At 35.1% G+C, this 14,688-nt stretch overlaps 1 protein-coding gene across 6 annotated transcripts in view; it reads left to right on the forward strand.

Moving 5' to 3' along the window:
- Positions 1-14,688, forward strand: part of DENND1B (DENN domain containing 1B) — a 251,401-nt gene that overhangs the window by 126,468 nt on the left and 110,245 nt on the right. The gene's annotated exons all lie outside the window — the stretch shown is intronic.

Here is a 14,688-nt window from a genome sequence, read left to right on the forward strand (position 1 = left end):
AGTAGATTAACTTCCTCTTTTTCAGCCTGTTGATTCAGTGGCATATGGTACCCCAGTTAGCCAAGTGGCATCTTAAAATTAAAGTAGAAGCATTCTCCTGTTAAATAGGAAGGAGTTAAAAATAGTTAACCACCTGAGAAGGAAAGAAATGCCTTTATTTTGAAATAAATATTTGGCATGAGTAGAGTTTCCAAAGATAAGGTATATAAGTATTTATTCATTTGTGCATTGATAAATGCTATTATTTGCCAGGTACTAAGTACTGGGAATTTCAGAGTTACTAATTTGTGATTCTATAACAGTGTCAGTGAGTCAAGGACAGTCAGTGTGATAAAAATTCTAACATGGGAGATATTAGGAGGTAGAGTGGCAGACTACAGAGTTTACTTCAATATGACACCTCATTCTCGAAAGGAATTTGTATCATGTCTAGGAAATATATCTTTAATATATTACTGTTTGTGTGTGTGTATGTATGTTTGTATATGGAGAGAGTGGGAGAGAGAGAAATCAGACTACAAAATCTATTTGGGGATATAAACAGTGGCCAGATTGTGAAGAATCACATTTGCTAATTTAAGAGGTTTGGCTTTTATCCAACAGATTGTGGGGAGGCAAATGAGGTACATGACATGATAAGTTTTGTTTTGGAGAAGATAACACTGGTGGCCTTATAAAAGAAGAAATGCAGTAGGGGAAATCCAGCTGACAGGAGATCAGTTAAAAGATTGTTACAGTAATAAAAGCGAGAGATGATTAGCTCCTGAACTAGAACAGTGACCTTAAGAGGGAGGTGAGGTTGGGTTTTAGAAACATTTCCAGGCAAAAGTCTTTTGCCTGTGGTATTAGCTTAAGAGTAGGTAAGAAAAGGGAGAGTGTAGAGTGGCATACACAGGACAAGTCTTTACCAAATGTTTACTTAGTATCTGCTTTATAAGGGGACAGTTCTTGATATCATTTACTAACAGCAAATTTCACTTTATAATTATGTGTATGCATATACACACATATACATACAGATATTCACATATATATGATATGCATGCTAAATATACACATGTATGTTAAACAGACATAAGATAAAGGTTATATATAGTAATTTTAACATTAAAATATGTATAATTGTTTATTCTTATTTAATTACAAATTATTATATTTGTTAACTCTAAAGATTTAGAATTTACTTTGTTGTTGTTCTGCCATTGTGATTGTCTCTTTTTCAGTTGCTGGTGGTTTGCGATCAGTTTTATTTTGTTCTGGGTGAAAGATATTTTAAATTATGATTTCAAATATGACTAATAGTTAAAGAGTAGCTTCAATCAGTTTTTATTTACTATTTATTTGAAATATTGTCTGAATATATGGTAGTAATGTGTTCATATTAATAATACCTTCTAAAATTAGAGATTTGTGTTTTAGTCCTAACTACTCTACAGTACATCAGCTACCTTCTTATAATTCATTTAATTTCTTTTACCCTGAAATTTCTTGTCTAAAAAATGAAGAAATTGAACAAGAATGATTTCTAGGATCCTTTCTAGTTGTTAAATACAATGATTTTTATATTGTATATGTATTGTTTAAAATGATTGCCAAATTATGTAATTTTTGTATAAACCATATCCTAACCCTTCATCCTCCAGAATGTAGAGTTTAGATATTTGTGAAGAGAAAATATAGACAGATTTGAGGAGTGTTGTAGTGTTATACTCTTTAATTTTGGTGGAAAAGTAGAAGGGCCTTCTCTAAGAAAAGAAAAACTGCTATTGAATTGACTTTTTGAGAGTGAAAATTAGAAAGGAGTAAATTTAGTGATAGGGAAATGTCATGTAGGTGAGGAGATGTATTTGAGGGTATTGGCATTTATGTATAATGTGATAGCACAGAAATCCAAAGAGTTGTGACGAGGTGAGTACAGCAGTAATGGTGGTATATAGAGGGTAACTAGAATGTAAGTTCCTTGAGAGTACAGATTTTTGTATGTTTTGTTCATTACTGTATCCTCACCACTAATAATAATGTCTGGCACAGGTTTGGTGCCCCACTTGCTGGCTTAGTAATCTTGGGCAATTGACTTAACTTTGCCTCAGTTTCTCCAACTATAAAATGAAAGAAAGAATGAATACTTGAAGGAAGCAAGCAAGAAAGAAAAATTTAGAATTATTTGGCTAGGAAGAGCTAATAAACCAATGACTAAATGTGAGATGATTAGAACTTTCCAAAGGACTTGGGTATGATGGAAATAGTTTAGAATAAACTTTTAGCAGTGAAGTATCAGAATTTACCATCAACTATGGTCTGACTGTGTCCCCTAAAATTTGTATTTTTGGAATTTAAAACCTAATATGATAGTATTAAGAGTTAGGGCCTTTAGGAAGTAATGAAATCATGAGCCCTCATAAATGCAATTAGTGACCTTATAAAAGAGCTTCAAGGGAGCTGTTCAGTCCCTCTTGCCGTGTGAGGATGCAGTAACAAGGTGCCATCCTATGGAGAAGAGAGCAAGCCTTTACCAGGCACTGAATCTGCTGGTACCTTGATGTTGGATTTCCCAGCATCCAGAATGGTGAGAAATAAACTCCTATTATTAATTAGTTAACTACTCTAAGGTATTTTGTTATAGCAGCCCAAAGAGACTAAGATACCATCCTAAGAGAATAAAGGAAGAAAATAAAGTATAAAAAATTTAGGTTTATTTGAAACCACCAAAATGTCTTCCAGAGTGGCTGTACCATTTTGTATTCCCACCATAAATGAATGAGAGTTTCTTTTCCACATCTTCATCAGCATTTGTTGTCAGTGTTCTGGATTTTGGCCATTCTGATAGGTGCGTAGTGGTATCTCATTGTTTTAATTTGCCTTTCCCTGATGACATGTGATGGGGAACATCTTTTCATATGCTTATTTGTCATTTGTATATCTTTGCTGAGGTTGGTGAGGCGTCAGTTACAGTTTTTGACCCATTTCTTAATTGGGTTGTTTGTTTTCTTATTATAGAAGTTTAAGAGTTTTGTATATTTTGGATAACAGGCTCTTATCAGATATGCCCTCTGCAAATATTTCCTCTAAAGTCCGTGGCTGCTTTTTAAATTCTCTTGACAGTGTTTTTCACAGAACAAAAATTTTAAATTTATTCATTTTTTATTTTATTTTATTTTATTTTATTATTATTATACTTTAAGTTTTAGGGCACATGTGCACAATGTGCAGCTTAGTTACATATGTATACATGTGCCATGCTGGTGTGCTGCACCCATTAACTCATCATTTAGCATTAGGTATAACTCCTAATGTTACCCCTCCCCCCTCCCCCGACCCCACAACAGTCCCCAGAGTGTGATGTTCCCCTTCCTGTGTCCATGTGTTCTCATTGTTCAATTCCCACCTATGAGTGAGAACATGCGGTGTTTGGTTTTCTGTCCTTGCGATAGTTTACTGAGAATCATGATTTCCAGTTTCATCCATGTCCCTACAAAGGACATGAACTCATCATTTTTTATGGCTGCATAGTATTCCATGGTGTATATGTGCCACATTTTCTTAATCCAGTCTATCATTGTTGGACATTTGGGTTGGTTCCAAGTCTTTGCTATTGTGAATAGTGCCGCTATAAACATACGTGTGCATGTGTCTTTATAGCAGCATGATTTATAATCCTTTGGGTATATACCCAGTAATGGGATGACTGGGTCAAATGGTATTTCTGGTTCTAGATCCCTGAGGAATCGCCACACTGACTTCCACAATGGTTGAACTAGTTGACAGTCCCACCAACAGTGTAAAAGTGTACCTATTTCTCCACATCCTCTCCAGCACCTGTTGTTTCCTGACTTTTTAATGATTGCCATTCTAACTGGTGTGAGATGGTATCTCATTGTGGTTTTGATTTGCATTTCTCTGATGGCCAGTGATGGTGAGCATTTCTTCATGTGTTTTTTGGCTGCATAAATGTCTTCTTTTGAGAATTGTCTGTTCATATCCTTCGCCCACTTTTTGATGGGGTTGTTTGTTTTTTTCTTGTAAATTTGTTTGAGTTCATTGTAGATTCTGGATATTAGCCCTTTGTCAGATGAGTAGGTTGCAAAAATTTTCTCCCATTTTGTAGGTTGCCTGTTCACTCTGATGGTAGTTTTTTTTGCTGTGCAGAAGCTCTTTAGTTTAATTAGATCCCATTTGTCAATTTTGGCTTTTGTTGCCATTGCTTTTGGTGTTTTAGACATGAAGTCCTTGCCCATGCCTATGTCCTGAATGGTAACACCTAGGTTTTCTTCTAGGGTTTCTATGGTTTTAGGTCTAATGTTTAAGTCTTTAATCCATCTTGAATTAATTTTTGTATAAGGTGTAAGGAGGGGATCCAGTTTCAGCTTTCTACATATGGCTAGCCAGTTTTCCCAGCACCATTTATTAAATAGGGAATCCTTTCCCCGTTGCTTGTTTTTGTCAGGTTTGTCAAAGATCAGATAGTTGTAGATATGCGGCGTTATTTCTGAGGGCTCTGTTCTGTTCCGTTGATCTACATATCTGTTTTGGTACCAGTACCACACTGTTTTGGTTACTATAGCCTTGTAGTATAGTTTGAAGTCAGGTAGCATGATGCCTCCAGCTTTGTTCTTTTGGCTTAGGATTGACTTGGCGATGCGGGCTCTTTTTTGGTTCTATATGAACTTTAAAGTAGTTTTTTCCAATTCTGTGAAGAAAGTCATTGGTAGCTTTATGGGGATGGCATTGAATCTATAAAATACCTTGGGCAGTATGGCCATTTTCATGATATTGATTCTTCCTACCCATGAGCATGGAATGTTCTTCCATTTGTTTGTATCCTCTTTTATTTCATTGAGCAGTGTTTTGTAGTTCTCCTTGAAGAGGTCCTTCACATCCCTTGTAAGTTGGATTCCTAGGTATTTTATTCTCTTTGAAGCAATTGTGAATGGGAGTTCACTCATGATTTCGCTGTCTGTCTGTTATTGGTGTATAAGAATGCTTGTGATTTTTGTACATTGATTTTGTATCCTGAGACTTTGCTGAAGTTGCTCATCAGCTTCAGGAGATTTTGGGCTGAGACAATGGGGTTTTCTATATATACAATCATGTCATCTGCAAACAGGGACAATTTGACTTCCTCTTTTCCTAATTGTATACCCTTTATTTCCTTCTCCTGCGTAATTGCCCTGGCCAGAACTTCCAACACTATGTTGAATAGGAGTGGTGAGAGAGGGCATCCCTGTCTTGTGCCCGTTTTCAAAGGGAATGCTTCCAGTTTTTGCCCATTCAGTATGATATTGGCTGTGGGTTTGTCATAGATAGCTCTTATTATTTTGAGATACGTCCCATCAATACCTAATTTATTGAGAGTTTTTAGCATGAAGTGTTCTTGAATTTTGTCAAAGGCCTTTTCTGCATCTGTTGAGATAATCATGTGGTTTTTGTCTTTGGTTCTGTTTATATGCTGGATTACATTTATTGATTTGCGTATATTGAACCAGCCTGGCATATCAGGGATGAAGCCCACTTGATCATGGTGGATAAGCTTTTTGATATGCTGCTGGATTTGGTTTTCCAGTATTCTATTGAGGATTTTTGCATCAATGTTCATCAAGGATATTGGTGTAAAATTCTCTTTTTTCGGTGTGTCTCTGCCCAGCTTTGGTATCAGAATGATGCTGGCCTCATAAAATGAGTTAGGGAGGATTCCCTCTTTTTCTATTGATTGGAATAGTTTCAGAAGGAATGGTACCAGTTCCTCCTTGTACCTCTGGTAGAATTCGGCTGTGAATCCATCTGGTCCTGGACTCTTTTGGTTTGGTAAGCTATTGATTATTGCCACAATTTCAGCTCTTGTTATTGGTCTATTCAGAGATTCAACTTCTTCCTGGTTTAGTCTTGGGAGGGTGTGTGTGTTGAGGAATTTATCCATTTCTTCTAGATTTTCTAGTTTATTTGTGTAGAGGTGTTTGTAGTATTCTCTGATGGTAGTTTGTATTTCTGTGGGATTGGTGGTGATATCCTCTTTATCATTTTTTATTCCATCTATTTGATTCTTCTCTCTTTTCTTCTTTATTAGTCTTGCTAGTGGTCTATCAATTTTGTTGATCCTTTCAAAAAACCAGCTCCTGGATTCATTAATTTTTTGAAGGGTTTTTTTGTGTCTCTATTTCCTTCAGTTCTGCTCTGATTTTAGTTATTTCTTGCCTTTTGCTAGTTTTTGAATGTGTTTGCTCTTGCTCTTCTAGTTCTTTTAATTGTGATGTTAGGGTGTGAATTTTGGATCTTTCCTGCTTTCTCTTGAGGGCATTTAGTGCTATAAATTTCCCTCTACACACTGCTTTGAATGTGTCCCAGAGATTCTGGTATGTTGTGTCTTTGTTCTCGTTGGTTTCAAAGACCATCTTTATTTCTGCCTTCATTTTGTTATTTATGTACCCAGTAGTCATTCAGGAGCAGGTTGTTCAGTTTCCATGTAGTTGAGTGGTTTTGAGTGAGTTTCTTAATCGTGAGTTCTAGTTCGATTGCCTTGTGGTCTGAGAGACAGTTTGTTATAATTTCTGTTCTTTTACATTTGCTGAGGAGAGCTTTACTTCCAACTATGTGGTCAATTTTGGAATAGGTGTGGTATGGTGCTGAAAAAAATGTATATTCTGTTGATTTGGGGTGGAGAGTTCTGTAGATGTCTATTAGGTCTGCTTGATGCAGAGCTGAGTTCAATTCCTGGGTATCTTTGTTGACTTTCTGTCTCGTTGATCTGTCTAATGTTGACAGTGGGGTGTTAAAGTCTCCCATTATTATTGTGTGGGAGTCTAAGTCTCTTTGTAGGTCACTTAGGACTTGTTTTATGAATCTGGGTGCTCCTGTATTGGGTGCATATGTATTTGGGATAGTTAGCTCTTCTTGTTGAATTGATCCCTTTGCCATTATGTAATGGCCCTCTTTGTCTCTTTTGATCTCTGTTGGTTTAAAGTATGTTTTATCAGAGACTAGGATTGCAACCCCTGCCTTTTTTTGTTTTCCATTTGCTTGTTAGATCTTCCTCCATCCTTTTATTTTGAGCCTATGTCCTATGTGTGTCTCTGCATGTGAGATGGGTTTCCTGAATACAGCACACTGATGGGTCTTGACTCTTTATCCAATTTGCCAGTCTGTGTCTTTTAATTGGAGCATTTAGTCCATTTACATTTAAAGTTAATATTGTTATGTGTGAATTTGATCCCTGTCATTATGATGTTAGCTGGTGATTTTGCTTGTTAGTTGATGCAGTTTCTTCCTAGTCTCGATGGTCTTTATATTTTGGCATGATTTTGCAGTGGCTGGTACTGGTTGTTCCTTTCCATGTTTAGCACTTCCTTCAGGAGCTCTTTTAGGGCAGGCCTGGTGGTGACAAAATCGGTCAGCATTTGCTTGTCTGTAAAGTATTTTATTTCTCCTTCACTTATGAAGCTTAGTTTGGCTGGATATGAAATTCTGGGTTTAAAATTCTTTTCTTTAAGAATGTTGAATATTGGCCCCCACTCTCTTCTGGCTTGTAGTGTTTCTGCTGAGAGATCCGCTGTTAGTCTGATGGGCTTCCCTTTGAGGGTAACCGGACCTTTCTCTCTGGCTGCCCTTAACATTTTTTCCTTCGTTTCAACTTTGGTGAATCTGACAATTATGTGTCTTGGAGTTGCTCTTCTCGAGGCATATCTTCGTGGCGTTCTCTGTATTTCCTGAATCTGAATGTTGGCCTGCCTTGCTAGACTGGGGAAGTTCTTGATAATATCCTGCAGAGTGTTTTCCAACTTGGTTCCATTCTCCCTGTCACTTTCAGGTACACCAATCAGACGTAGATTTGGTCTTTTCACATAGTCCCATATTTCTTGGAGGCTTTGTTCGTTTCTTTTTATTCTTTTTTCTCTAAATTTCCCTTCTAGCTTCATTTCATTCATTTCATCTTCCATCACTGATACCCTTTCTTCCAGTTGATCGCATCGGCTCCTGAGGCTTCTGCATTCTTCACATAGTTCTCGAGCCTTGGCTTTCAGCTCCATCAGCTCCTTTAAGCACTTCTCTGTATTGGTTATTCTAGTTATACATTCATCTAAAATTTTTTCAAAGTTTTTAACTTCTTTGCCTTTGGTTTAAGTTTCCTCCTGTAGCTCAGAGTAGTTTGATCGTCTGAAGCCTTCTTCTCTCAACTCGTCAAAGTCATTCTCTGTCCAGCTTTGTTCCGTTGCTGGTGAGGAACTGCGTTCCTTTGGAGGAGGAGAGACGCTCTGCTTTTTAGAGTTTCCAGTTTTAATGAAATCCAGCTTATCAATTAATTTTTTCATGGTTCATGACTTTGGTGTTGTCTCTAAAAGTCGTTGCCAAGCCCTAGTTCATGTAGATTTTCTCCTGTATTATCCTCTAGGAGTTTTATAGTTTTGCATTTTACATTTAGGTCTGTGATTCATTTTGAGTAAATTTTCATGAAAAGTGTGAGGTCTGTATCTAGATTCATTTTTTTGGCATGTGGATGTCCACTTCTTCCAGCACCATTTATTGATAAGACTGTCTTTCATTCATTGTATTGCCTTTGCTTCTTTGTCAAAGATTAGTTGATTATATTTATGTGGGTCTATTTGTGGGCTCTCTATTCTGTTTCATCGATCTAATTGTATGTTCTTTTATAAATGCTACACTGTTTTGAATATTGTAGCTTTATAATAAGTTTTGAACTCAGATAGTGTCAGTCCTCCAACTTTGTTCTTTCAGAATTGTGTTGACTATTCTGTGTCTTTTGCTTCTCAATTGAAACTTTAGAATCAGCTTCTTGTTTTCCACAAGAAAACTTGCTGGGATTTTGATTGGGATTGTAATCTATAGATCAAGTTGGAAGGACTGACATCTTCACGGTATTGAGTCTTCCTACCCATGAACATGGAATATCTCTCCATTTATTTAGTTCTTTGATTTCTTTTATCAGAGTCTTTAGTTTTCCTTATATAGATTCTATACATATTTTGTTAGATTTATATGTAATTATTTAATAGAGCATTTTTATGATACTATAATGGTGGATACATGTCACTGTAAATTTGTTTTATCCTAGAGTGTGAACTCTGATGTAAATTAGGGACTCAGATGACAATGATGTATCAATATAGGTTCATTGACTGTAACAATGTACCAGTGTGGTCGGGTATGTTAATAATGGAGGAAGCCATGGGTGTGTGAGGGCAGGGAGAACATGGGACATTTCTGTACTTTCTGCTCAGTTTTGCTATGAACGTAAAAGTATTCTAAAAAATAAATTCTATTTTTAAAAAATGTACAAAATATTGTTTTTGCATTATGTAAAATTTCTGTTTTCCAAACATTTTCTTATAAGTCTCACTTAATTTGAATATTAGAGTTTTTCTTAAGTGAGACTATTTAGTAGTTAATGTTGTGGTTTTCAAATACCCTGCTGCTCCCGTTTTTGGTCTGAACTTTAAAATGTGAATATAAATTAAATGTGTTTAAACAGTTTTTTTCTTTATGGTTTCCACTAATTTTTTAAAAATTTTATGAGGAATTCATTACATTCCCATCTGCAGCAGTTTACTCTTTATACTTATAGTTATTTATGATGCTTAAATTTCTAAATTAAGTATTGATTCAGTTAAAAATCAGGTGAGGTCTCTAATACATGTTTCTTGGATTTTATTAATAAATGCTTTCTTAGGGAATATAAATCTGCCCCTCAGTAACTCATTTAACCCTGCAGTAACTCCTATAACTCGAGATTTCTACAAAAGAATGAGGCACAATCTAGATAGGTGATACAGAGGCTAGAATAGTGTGAGTAGCAATGTGTCTATATGATACCTTTACCTGTAAGGCATGCTAGTTAAAATTGTGCTATTTTTCATAGTGGTGATTATACTAGATGGATTGTCTTTCTGCTGTGTCCATGGGAATCTGATAAATGTCTTTTTCTCCTCCCTCAAAATACATGCCTATTTAATTGCTTAAAACAATTCTAGTTTTATTAGTAGACTGATTTCTTCTAATAAATATAGTTTAAGAAGAAGGAACAAATCAGATTTTGTATCACAAAGCAGGACAACTTTGGTTCAGTTTCAAACTTATGTGTACTCACAGACATAAGTTGAGATGATAACTTATAGAATTTGTATCAATGATCTTATCCTTTTAACATTTTCTGGGAGAGTCTGTTTTATTAGTTACCTGCTGTAGTTACAGTCTGTGTTGCCTGAGGAAAGTTTTGTAAATCAGATCTCTGTCTATCATAGATTTCTCATACAAAGGTCAATGGTTCTTGTTTGATTGTCTGGTCCAAAGATGCATTCTCTATTATACAATTAGTATAAAACACAATATTTTCAGTCAGTGGATGGTATTCAAAGCCTCATAATGATGATAATTTAAAATCTTTGTATATTGAAGGCAGTTTGAAATAGTGGTTACTATACTTTGGATCTAGCCTGCCTCCAGTTGTATCCTGGCTTTGCTGTTTATAAGCTCTGTGATCATGGGCAGTTGGTTGAACTTTGTCTTAGTGCCTTGATCTGTTAAGTAGAAGTAATGATAATAGTACTTGATGAGGTTGTTGTGAGGATTAGGTGTGAGTAGTTCAAGTACTCATAACAGTTCTTGGCACATGGTAAACATTATGTAAACATTTGTTGTTGCTATTATTTTCAATGGCACTACCTATGTTTAGACCTGGTGACCTGGGACCAGAAGTTTCAAATGCCTTTGTTCTATGACTGAGTTAACTGTTGCAGACCTTTGCTGTCAGGTTTCTCTGTCTGGTTTCACAGGCATTAGTTCTTGTCCCTTCTCATGATTCCCATATATACTTATGTTGTAATTGAAGTCCATAGTAAATCAGTATTACCAATGTTTCTATTTTGCATTAGTCAGCTCTTTGGAACTGTATTAGTTCAATATATTGGGTATGCTTTATGAAAATATATGTGCATTTTAAATATCATATGCCACATAAAGATAAGAAATTTTTTTCCATAAACCTTTATTTGGTAAATTCATTTTTATCTGAAAATTATAACAGTGTATTATTCAGTTTCAGGGTATAATGCCAGAGATATGTTTGAACTGAAACATGGAAATTCTTCCCTTTACCCTTTTCTCTGCTTTCGTGAGGAACAATTGTGGTATTAAAGAAGCAACTGACGATATTAGAAAAGCAATGTGGAGTCTTGGCCCTGTCACTAATCAGACATATGATACTTGGGTAATTCTAGCCCAAAGAAAGACTATATGATATTTCATTTTTTTTTAAGCTTAAAGATTCAATATATCATAAATAATGTTAAATTAATAAGATTCTTCTTACTTGGCTTATTAAATTGTTCTCATTTCTTTGTAGTACTTTATATTGCAAACCAAACTTCTAAAATATGTAGTTTATTTTCCTTTAATTTGTGTATTCTCAAAATGTTCCAGGTAAATAGTTTATTATGATAGCACTCTCTTCAGAGGTATGTAAAAATGTCATCCAGAATAATATTTAGAGTCTTTGCCATGTCCTAGAAGGCTCTATTTTCCTTTAATTTGTATATTTTCCTTTAATTTGTATATTCTCAAAATGTTCCAGGTAAATAGTTTATTATGATAGCACTCTCTTCAGAGGTATGTAAAAATGTCATCGAGAATAATATTTAGAGTCTTTGCCATGTCCTAGAAGGCTCTCCATCATTGATTCTGACCTCATCTCCTGCCATTCTCCCACTTCCTCCAGTCTGATCTCACTGACTTCCCCATTGCTCTGTGAAGATGCCAAGCATGTTCTCACCTGGGACTTCTGAATGCCTCGTTTAATTTACCTGTAATGCTCTTCTTCCCAAATCCACGAGTTTACTCTCTCCCTTCAGTTAGGTTTCAGTTCATATGTCACCACATTAGAGTTCTTCTGTAATCCTCCTATCTAAAATAGCCCCCCACCCCCATCACTCCCTACTTTAGGTTTCTTTATAGATCTAATCTCTGACTATATTTATTTTACTTGTTTATTGTTTGCTTTCTCCACTAACACATAAGCTCCATAGAAACGGGGACTTTGTTCTGTTTAGTACTGTGTCCCTGTTGCCTCATAGGGATTTCGATTGCATATAGCAGGCACTCAAAATTTTTGTTGAATTAAGCAAAAAAATTACTATAATATTTTCAGTTGCATAATTACCTTATGGACTTTAGAGCACCTACTTTATGAAAGCACTTTAAAGCACTTAAACTTTTAGATATATTTTGAAAGTGGATCTGAATTATAGTCCAGTCATAGTATTCCGTTAGCCACCAGGGTAGAAGAAATCTCAATACATAAGAATATAAAAAAGATAGAATTCATCTGATCTAAAAATAAAGAATGTTTGATCTATGAGAGAAAATACTTACAGATCATCTAGCATAGAGTTCTTATTTTAAAGATCAGAAAACTGAGACATGGTTATATTTGTAGATGTGCCAGAGATCACATGGCTTGTTGGTGGCAGAGCCCTAATTTTGTGTCTGTAATATACATGTTATGATTTTATGCAGTTTACATATGAATGTGTTACATTTTCTAGTAAATTTGTTTTATTCTATTTACTTGCAACTTTGCTATCATCTCTAAAAGAATATGCCATAATAGTATTTTCTCATTTTTTTTAAGTTTCACAGCTCTTGCATGCTACTAGGTGAATATGGAGGATTATCTTTGGGATGCTTCCGTCTTCTTTGGAAATCTCCAATTAGGTGTCTCATGGTTAACAGAATAAGTATTTGCCAAAGCAGATTCCTTATAATTCTACTTAAACCTGACACTTTTGCTATATTACCTTTAATAATTCATTCTGGTTGCTTAGTTCCAGAACTGTGGTTGGGAAGGAGTTGTCATATATTTTTTCCTCTCCTTGTCACCTATACCCCACATCCAGAAAGTTGCCAAGTCCTGTAGAGCTCGCTTCTCTCCTGGTAGATCTTGATTAGCAGGCATAACCCTCTACCAGATGCTGGCCATTGCAGAAATTTTGTGACTCTGCATATAATTACAGAAACCATCCTCTAAGAAATCAGTCAAATTCATCAGATAATGTTGAATTTTGTTAGCGAATAACTAATAAAACTTCATTTAAGGATGACCAGTAAGGAGGCAGGGAAAGTATTTACATGGCATTTAGTAGAGTGCTTTGGACTCTGGGTATGCCCAGTGAAATAAATTGCCCAGTGAAATAAAGTGAGGTATTAAATATAATACCTCACATTAAGAACGTGTTTTTCCTCTTGCTACAGTTTTTATTTGCTCAGTAACAAAAAAAGAACACTCTCTCTTTTTTGTTGTTTTTAAGGCTTTAAATGAGCTGTTTAAAAAGTCATCTGTGTGCAGATTGAGAAATTGAATAATTAGCTGCCTTTCAAAGCTGCATAAGCTCTTTTAGCCCATCAGGTTAAAAAGGGGGTGGAAAGAGTTAATACAGTCTTAAAGAGGCCTAATTTACAACTAAGGAGTACCTGAGAGCTCTTGGAGAATTTGACACAATGAGTTAGATCAACCCCATTTTCATTTCCCTCTAGCTGCAGTTTGTAACATAAATAAATCCATGGTCTATAATTGTTAAATGGAAGTATTTGAATGCCTCCTAGTGGCATATTGTAGGCTCTAATTAAGGAATTTAAAAAGTAATACTTATTGAAGGAATACTATCATAACCTATTAAAGCTTGTAAGTACAAGGTAGTAAAATCCTTTAATGATAACATCCTAAGTGAAATCAAAATACATTATTTGCCATAAAAAACTGATTAAAAACGTGACTGGAAAAAATATGATACATATGGCAAAGATGCATATACTTTGAATAAAAATTTTTGGTTTTGGTTCAAATCGAGTTATTTTAATTGACTATGTAATGGATCTATTTTGCACTTAAACATAGACAAATGTGGCTAATAATAGGATTTGGATCGCTTTGTGTACATTCTTTTTTTAAATTAATTGTGCTTATCACTTAGTTTCTTTAAATATCTTTGTATAATAATAGAGAAAATGGTTTATAGAAAGTCTGGTTCATTTTCAGATTTTTTTAAAATTCTGATCTTCAAGTTGAATAAAATAATTTAATCGGTAACCTTGAAATACAGACTATAGCAAAACTTTACAATGATTAAGAATGCTGATTTAATTACTGCTTTATGCATAAAAATGACTTTACATCTACAGAAATATAATTTAAAATGGAAAGAAAGTCACATTGAAAGAATTCTGATGAGGGTCAGAAGATGGGAGAAAAAAGTGATATCCTTTTGTTAAGTACTAAAAAATGTTTAATTAACTGCTTACCAAAACAAAACAATTAAAATGGCAATTACCTTTAAAATAGCAACAGTGTAATTACAGCTGTTGTGATATAAAGCTAGGAAACAAAATGTTAATCTGGAATGAACAGTTTAAATATGAAATTATGATATACTTGGCTTCCTGTAGTACAGCTGTCAAGCTTGGGCAGTTCGCTGGTCAATAGTGACATTCTATGTGTCAGTGAACAGAGTCTCTTGATACCGTAACCCGCAGTTCACACATTACTGAAGCTCCAACTGTCGAACATTCAAGTCCCCTGATATTATTGCAGCTTCCAGACTCTCCTAACTGGCTCATGTTTCATTCTTTGGCAATTTGCCCTAATGATATCCCTCAGGAGCTTTCAGCCTCTCTTCCTTTCCATATTTAATC

The sequence above is a fragment of the Pan paniscus genome, chromosome 1, assembly GCF_029289425.2.
Source record: "Pan paniscus chromosome 1, NHGRI_mPanPan1-v2.0_pri, whole genome shotgun sequence".
Classification (NCBI taxonomy): Eukaryota; Metazoa; Chordata; class Mammalia; order Primates; family Hominidae; genus Pan; species Pan paniscus.